The following is a 9,495-nucleotide window of genomic DNA, read 5'->3' as shown; positions in this document are numbered from 1 at the left end:
TACTGTGATGCAGGCGCGAGATTTTTACAATAACGTTTTAAAAGCAACCTCATTATCACTTCTGGAAGCTGCAAAGAGATCTGGAGAAGGAGAACATCAAGAGGCTGAAGATGGACAGACAGAGGAGAACGGTGCTGGAGGAGATCAAGCTACAACTTCTTTGGATGATCCTAGAGAGCAGAGGGTGACGCGTGCTGCTTTAAAACGATCAAAAAAAATAAAAGAACAAGATCAGCAGAAGTCTATGGAACTTCCACAACGTACTTACAGCCAAGCAGTGGGAGGAGCACGACCTAAAAAAGATAGTCCTATCAAAGCAGTGCTTCAAGAGCTTTGGGATGATATGCATGACAACTAAATTTTTAACTTGGAACGTTAATGGACTAAATTCACCACAGAAGAGGAAGAAAGTTTTTCAATATTTAAAACAATTCAAGGTAGATGTTATATGTTTGCAAGAAACGCATATTAGAGTTGTGGATCAAAAGTATTTATCGAACTCAAGGTTGGGTACGCAATTTGTTGCTTCTGCAATGAATAAGAAAAATGGAGTGGTTGTTTATGTTAAAAGTGCTTTAACAGCAGACTTAATTGAAGCAGATAAGCATGGAAGATACGTTATGATAGAGCTGCTGTTAGAAGGTAAAAAGACGCTTCTAGTTGGATTATATGCTCCTAATCAACAACAAGCTGACTTTTTTAGTTTACTTCATACAAAGCTTACCCAGTTGGATTATAAATCTTTTATTTTTATGGGGGACTGGAATGGTGTTTTGGATGCACAGATGGACAAGGCTGGAGCTTTTAAGCGCATCCCAAGTCATGCTAGACTGCCTAAATCCTTTTTTGAAATGAAGGATGACTTGGAACTGCGAGATATTTGGCGCGAGAGACATTTGCAGGAAAAGGATTATACTTTTTTTTCTGACAGACATCAATCTTTTTCTAGGATCGATTTTATTTTGTTGACTAATGATTTTTTTTTAAGGACTAAGAAGGTGAAGATTTGTGCAAGAACTATTTCTGATCACAGCCCAGTTTGGCTAGAGGTTGATAAGGAGAATAGAGATAGGCGCTCGTGGCGCGTAAATGAGAATTTGTTTAGAAATCAGAGAAATGTGGAAGAATGCAAACAGCGGATGAAGGATTTTTTTGAAATGAATATGAATAAGGGCACCTCTATGGACATGGTTTGGGATGCTAGTAACGCCTATATGAGAGGGGTGTTGATATATATGAATAATAAACATAGACGTGCTGTGGAAGCTAGGAGGAAAGAACTGGAGAATGAAATAAAGGAAAAAGAAAAGGCTTTGATTTTGAATTCAGAGGATGTGAAGATTAAGGAGGCTATAAAACTGTTAAGAGGACAATTTGATAAATTAATGGCTGACCAAGTGGCAACCAATTTGCGGTTTGCCAGGCATAATACCTTTTGCAATGCCAACAAACCAGGTAAATGGTTAGCTTATAGATTGAGGAAAAAGCAAAGGGCTTCTAATATAGACAAAATTGAGCATAAAGGAAGGGTTGTGTTCCAACAGGACCTTATCAAGGATGCTTTTGTGGATTTTTATTCTAAATTATATGCTAAGGAGAAGATTAATGAAAAAGACATTGATGTTTATTTGGAGAATGCTAGCATCCCGGTTCTTACGCAAGTACAAAAAGAGGGGATTAATCAATTAATTACAGAAGAAGAAATTTTTACAGCAATTAAGGAATTGAAGATGGATAAAGCACCAGGTACGGATGGTTTGTCTGCGGCTTATTATAAAAATTTACAATTAGAGATGATGAAACCGTTAAAGGAACTGTTCCAGACAATCCAGAGGGGAGGAAAGGTGCCACCGTCTTGGAGAACAGCTTTTATTTCCTTGATTCCGAAGGAAGACCAAGAGGCTACTCAAGTTAAAAATTATAGACCGATATCGCTTTTAAATACAGATTGCAAGATATTTGCTAAGGTGTTGGCTAATAGACTGATGAGGGTTCTGCAACAGGTGATTCATGGGGACCAAACGGGGTTTATTAGTGGTAGGCAAATGAAAAATAATGTGAGGCATATAGTTGATGTGTTAGAGTTTTTGGAAAGGAACAACCAGATCCCTGCGGCGCTAATCTTTTTAGATGCTGAAAAAGCTTTTGATCAATTGAATTGGCAATTTTTGATAAAAGTTTTAGACAAAATGGATTTTGGGGAAAATTTTTTACAACCGATTAGGGCATTATATCAAAAACAAACTGCCCGAATTATAGTTAATAATAGTTTGACAGAAGTATGTAATATTGAGAAGGGCACAAGGCAAGGGTGTCCGTTATCGCCCCTGTTATTTGTGTTAACATTAGAGATATTATTGGTTAAAATACGGAATTCAGAAAAAATTAAGGGTATACAAATTAGAGATCAGGATTATAGATTGAGAGCATTCGCAGATGATCTGGTTGTTACAGTGACCCAGCCAGAGAACTCTGTTGTGGACCTGATGGAGATAATAACACAATACGGGAAGGTTTCTGGATTTAAAGTTAATATACAGAAAACCAAAATTCTGGCCAAAAATATGACAGTTTCGCAAAAGGCTCTCTTAGAAGGATTAACTGGATTTGAGATTGTTAAAAGGGTTAAATATTTGGGGGTGCTTTTGTCGCCCTCTAATACAAAGTTATATAAAAATAATTATGAAAAACTATGAGGGAATATTCAAAAAGAATTGGAGAGTTGGGAAAAATTGCAATTGTCCTTGTTGGGACGGATCGCAGCAGTGAAAATGAACGTCCTGCCTAAATTTCTATTTTTATTTCAAATGATACCGATTCTTAAGAAAGATTCTAATTTGGAGGAATGGCAGCGAGGTATCAATAAATTTGTTTGGGCAGGGAAAAGGCCACGAGTTAAACTTAAGATTATGCAGGATACTCGTGAGAGAGGTGGTCTTAAAATGCCTAATCTTAAACTATACTATGAAGCTGCTGCATTAGTAGGAATAAGTGATTGGATTAATTTGACACAAGAGAGATTATTAAATCTTGAGGGCCACGATTTGTTGTTTGGCTGGCATGCATATTTGTTGTATGACAAGAAGGTAGACAATGTGTTTAGAGTGCATATTCTAAGACAGGCATTGTTGAGAGTTTGGAAGAAGTATAGACATAAGCTAGATTGTAAAATACCACTGTGGGCAATTCCGAAACACGCAATAGAAAATATACATGCTGGTTTCAAACATGATGTGACTACGTACAAGGAGATTCTGAGCTTGGAAAGAAATGTTTGGAGTTTGAAATCATATAGCCTCTTGCGAGAAGAGAAGGTTGTTCAAAATTGGTTTCAATATACTCAGCTACGGGCCAGGTGGAAAGAAGACCAGAAAATTGGTTTTACAATGACTGATGAAAATTTGATAAAGCAAATTAGAAATCAGGGTCCAGCACATGTCAAACGGATATATCTTGCATTGATAGAAATTGACTCAGAAACAGAGCTTGTTAAAGATTGTATGATTAAATGGGCCCAAAATATCCAAGAAGTTGTTACAATGGATACGTGGGAAAGGATTTGGGTGAGGAACGTAAAATTTACACAAGCTCAAAATCTAAGAGAGAATTTTTATAAAATGTTTTATAGATGGCATTTAGATCCTAAAAAGCTTGCAAGTATGTATCCGAATTATCAGCCTAAATGTTGGAGGTGCGGTGACGAAGACGCAACATATTTTCACATATGGTGGACTTGTAAAAAGGTTAAGGCTTTTTGGATAAAAGTCTGGTGGAACATGCAGAAGATTTTTAAACAGAGGATAAAGTTTTGTCCGCAACTTTTTTTGTTGGGAATAATTACAGATGCAACAGTTGTGGACACTAAGTTGATGTTGAATTTAATTACGGCAGCAAGACTCTTAATAGGTCAGTATTGGAAGAAGGAGGAACTGCCGACTATAGAAGAATGGACTTTAAAGGTTTCTGACCTGGCAGAGATGGCAAAGATATCGGCCTATTTGAAAGATCATTCGCAAGAACGCTATATTATGGAGTGGAGAAAATGGATTGAGTATATCCAGAACAAATATGGGACTAAAAAGTTTCATGTAGCATTTGAATAAGTCTTTCCTTCTTTTCTCTTTTTTTTTTCTTTTTTCTCTTTTTTTATATATTTTATATTAATAGTGTTTGTAGTTATCCTATATGAGCTAGAGAGTGATAGATTTTAGAGTTTACGGTTGTTAACATATGGTTGTTTATGATTCTTTTTTTTTTGTTTTTTATACCTTGTACTTAGCTCTGGGAAGTCGGGGGGGGAGGGGGGGAGGGGTAAGGAGGGAGGGATAGGGGAGGGGTAGGGGGGTTTGTTACAGACAAAATGTATGATAAAACTTTTCAATAAAAAAAATCAAACAAAAGTCCTACATGAATCTTTCTCTTCAAATGCATTTATCCTATTCATGATGAATAATAAACTTTTTAAATATCCTGGTCCATAATAAGTACAGCCAAGTAAGAAGCTACTAATATATAAGTTCTAGACAGGGACAGCTATTTTTTTTTAAAAAAAGAGGGAAACTTTTTCATAATTTGAATATGGCCAGCAAAAGATTTCCTTATCCCAACTAATTACTTTCACTAGAATAAAAAGACCTGTCCATTGTATTATTTTTTTCCAACTTTAACAATTTTTAGATGTGTGGTCTTCAACCCCCAGAAGTCCCCAGCATATTCCCCTACATAATATTTATTATTTATTACTTATTTATTTTTTATTTTCATTGAATACATAATGTACAAACATTACTCCTCTTCACATTTTCTGGTTGAATACAAGTTCAAAGAAATTGGAGAAGAATATTACTTTATACCAATGTCAACGCCTTCTTTATAATTGGATGACTGCTAGAAGAGAGTTACCTTGAGATATAAATGTAATCTGTTTCTGTTGATGGACAATCTTAAAATCCTAAAATAAACACATTGTAAATTAGCAAATGCATATTCTAAATCCGTCTCTCTCTCTTTCCCTCTCTCTCTCTTTTCTCTTTATCTTCCCCCTTCACATCTTCAACATCCTGTATTATTGTATAGTTCACATATGGGTCCACTGCAGTGATGAATAATCAAAGGGAATCACTCCCTTTCTTTCGGATGGTTCCAAATGAAATTTTGCAGTATAAGGGTATTCTCTACTTACTTCTGCATTTCAGATGGATATGGGTTGGAATTTTGGCAATAAATGATGACAATGGAGATAGGTTTGTGCAGAGAATACTTGCAGGATTTCCTATGAACGGTATCTGTTTTGCCTTCATAGAGAGAATCAATATTCCTTTCCTTGATGATTATATTAGTTCAATTAGTGAAATGATCGGAATTGTTGAAAAAAATAAAAAGAGTAAAGCCAATGTGTTGGTTCTCTATGGAGAAACTCGAACAATGATATATTGGAGATGGATGCTTCGACTATTTGAGGTAAAAGGCATGGTGTGGATTATGTCAGCCCAGACTGATCTCTTCTCCTTACCTTATCAAAGAGACTGGGACATCCAAGTCATCAATGGAGCACTATCTTTCACTGTTAAATCAAGCAAGATTCCAGGTTTTCAACATTTTTTTCAAAACAGAAAACCTTCCAACTCAAAGGGAGACAATTTTCTACTAGCCTTTTGGGAACAAGCATTTTTCTGTAAATTTTCACATTCCCATACAGCTGGGGGTATCTGCATGGGAGAAGAGAAGCTTGAGAACCTTCCTGGGACAGTTTCTGAAATGTTCATGATGGGACCTAGTTACAGTATCTACAACGCTGTTTATACTATGGCTCATGCACTTCATGTGCTGCAGAAATCCAAATCCAGACATGGATCAATGGCAGTTGAGCAAAGATGGAAGTTTCAAAATCAGCCATGGCAGGTGACTGTTGATAAATGAAATTGAATGTGATATATCTATGAATGCAATAGTAGAATTCCATTAATGCAGAAGCCACATGTAGTCTTTATTTTAGACTGTATGCCTGCACACATTTACCTGGTACTTTTGGACACATTAGAAAAAGTTCATGAATAAATATACCATTCTTAACGCCATTCATTTTTCTACTGAAGCGTATACCATTTAATAGTTTGTCAGTTTTTATTTTTATCCATGTGAATATATACATAGTCAAATAATGTCATTCCTGTATTTAGGATCCTGAAAAGTATATATTATATAAAATAATTTTTAGTTGTAAATGCATAGACAATGTGACATTCATAATAATAATATTTAAGGGGGGTCCTGATTTATAGAACCCAGATATTTTAACATCTTTTTCATATCTTGTTTGAATTTGCAGATATGGTAATAATAATAATAATAATAATAATAATAATAATAATAATAATAATAATAATAATAATAATAATAATAATAATAATAATAATAATAATAATAATAAGTTGGAAGGGACCTTGGAGGCCATCTAGTCCAACCCCCTGCTCAGGCAGGAAACCCTATACCATTTCAGAAAAATGGCTGCCAAGTTTCTTCTTAAAAACTTTCAGTGTTGGAGCATTCACAACTTCTGGAGGCAGGTTGTTCCACTGATTAATTGTTCTGTCATGAAATTTCTCCTTAGTTCTAGGTTGCTTCTCTCCTTGATTAGTTTCCATCCGTTGCTTCTTTTCCTGCCTTCAGGCACTTTGGAGAATAGCCTGACTCCCTTTTCTTTGTGGCAGCCCCTGAGATATTGGAACACTGCTATCATGTCCCCTTCATCCTTCTCTTCATTCATCTTAGTGACTAAAACAAAGTACTTTAACTGTGTGCATGCACCACCCTGGAGATTGAACTGGATAATCAAAAAGGGTATTTTATTCTATGATTCAATGACTAACACAGCTCATCTTTATTTTCTTTAAGTTTCATCAGTTGCTCAGAGGTTTTTCATTCAACAACAGTGGCAGAAACAAAATTTCATTTGATCACAATGGAGAATTAGTAGTTAGGTTTGGCATTATGAATTGGGTCACATTTTCAAATCAAACTTTTCTTAAAGTGAAGGTTGGAAAAATGAATCCTATGTCCACATCAGAACAAGAGTTCAGCATTAATGACCATGAAATCACTTGGCATGACATTTTCAACCAGGTAAGTAATGAAAACATTCAATTTAATACTGAAATGATGTGCAGAAATTGCTGCTTTGTATACTATAACTATAGTAGTTAAAAGCCTATATTCTAAGTCTAGTAACCTATGAGCTCTTAACTATAAGAGTCAGGTAACCTGGTACATTCTAAATGAAGTGCAACTTCAGAATTTTGTTCTATATTTTTAATATGAAACATTTTCTAGCTGTACATTAAAAAAGCAAAAAATGTTTGGACAAGTTGCAAAGCTTTTAAAATGTAAAATAGAATGTATTTAAATTTTTCACAACTATTAAATTTTAAAATACCTTAGAAAAGAATGCCATCACTTCATTTTAGAAAAATAGCAAATTCAAACTTTTCACACTCTCTTGTCCTTGGCAAGACAATAATTGGATTAAGCAGATTCTGCTCTGGTAATAATGTAATATCCTGTTCAAGCCATGAACAACTCAGCTTGTAATACTCCAAACCAAAGACAGGGAATCTGTCTTGAACTATATCTTCCCAGAAGCACCAGCCAGCATAAGTCAGTGAGAATGATATTGAAATTGTAATTTGGCAACCTATGCAGCATCATGGATAGTCCATTATATTTCCCACTCTTTCTACCTAATATCCTAAAACATTTGTATTTCTTTTATACTATATGATGCCTTTGAGTTAGGTTAGATCTGAATAAGCCCCTACTGTTATTCAGTATGATGTTATGTGACATCTCAGAATACAGATGGCTAATTCTGGAATAAAAAGAGCAACAAAGCAAAACACATTATGCATTTAAGATGAAGAATCAGAATTTCTGTACCATCTGGGATTATCATGATTAGGAAATAATGATATTTCACTCATATTTCAGTCACTCATGCGCTCGTGACCTCCTGTTTAGACTACTGCAACGCTCTCTACATGGGGCTGCCCTTGAGGACCACTCGGAGGCTTCAGCTGGTGCAGAATGACGCCATGCGAGTTGTGATGGGGGTTTCCCGATACTCCCATGTAACACCTCTACTCCGCGAGCTGCATTGGCTTCCGGTTGCCCTCCGGGTGAGATTCAAGGTGCTGGTGATGACCTATAAAGCCCTAAATGGCTTGGGTCCAGGATATCTGAGGGGACACCTGCTGCCAGCATCAAGTTCCCTTCGTCCTGTGCGCTCCCACAGGGAGGGCCTTCTCAGGGTGCCGCCGGTAAAAGATTGCCAGCGGATAACACCCAGGGGGAGGGCTTTCTCTGTGGGTGCACCTGCCCTCTGGAACCAGCTGCCCACAGAGCTTAGGACTGCCCCCGACCTTAGTTCATTTTGCCGGGACCTGAAGACCTGGCTCTTTGAGCTCTCCGGCCCAGGCTGAGAATTTTAATCGGGGTTTTTATTTTTTTCAGGGATTTGATTTAATCTTTTTAAATTGTTTTTAACGTTTGTATTGATTTTGTTTTAAATACCCTGTAAACTGCCCTGAGTCCTTCGGGAAAGGGCGGTATATAAATCCAATTAAATAAATAAATAAATAAATAAATAAATAAATAAATAAATAAATATAACATCAGTATTTCTCATTTTTTCCTCTACCACCCTTTGGTTTTCCCAACCACCCTTATGACTAAATATATTTCATAATATTATGCTTAATACTTCTTGTAATTTGTATGACGCTAGGATAGAAATCTGTCCCAAAGCAATCCCCAGAATTCTAGAATTCATCCTATAATGGTTAATGATCAAGAAATGAAGGGCAAAGTAGGAATTCCATCTGGAAAAAGGGAACCTGAAAGACGAGTTTTAGAGATTAGAATACTTTATTTGGCCAAGTGTGAATAGACAAACAAGGAATTTGTCTCTGGTGCAGAAACTCAGTGTACATGCAAAGCAACAGAATCCTCCTCCTCCTCCTCCTCCAAAAAGAGTGGGGTAATAAAGTAGATAATAAGAAGGATAATAACAGCTATACTATATGGGTAAATATATACAGTAGACAGTATTATGAAAATTAGTTGTTTAGCAGAGTGATGGCACAAGGGGAAAAAAACTGTCCCTGTGTCTAGTTGTTTTGACATGCATTGCGCTACAGTGGCATCCTGAGTGGAGGAGTTAAAACATTTTATGTCAAGGGTGTGAGGGATCTATAGATATTTTCTTAAACCTCCTTCTGACTGGTGCAATAAACAGGTCTTCTATGGAAGGGAGGCTGGTTGTAATTAGCAATATTAATAGTACTTAGACTTATGTACCACTTCATAGTGCTTTACATTCCTGTCTAAGCAGTTTACAGAGTCAGCATATTACCCTCAACAATCTGAGTCCTCATTTTTCTGACCTTGGAAGGATGAGTCAACCTTGAGCCAGTCAAAATTGAACTCCTGACAGTCTGCAAT

This window comes from Vipera berus (genome assembly GCF_964194415.1).
Source record: "Vipera berus genome assembly, chromosome: W".
NCBI lineage: Eukaryota > Metazoa > Chordata > Lepidosauria > Squamata > Viperidae > Vipera > Vipera berus.
The sequence above is the reverse complement of the archived record's forward strand: the minus strand, read 5'-3'. Positions refer to the sequence as shown.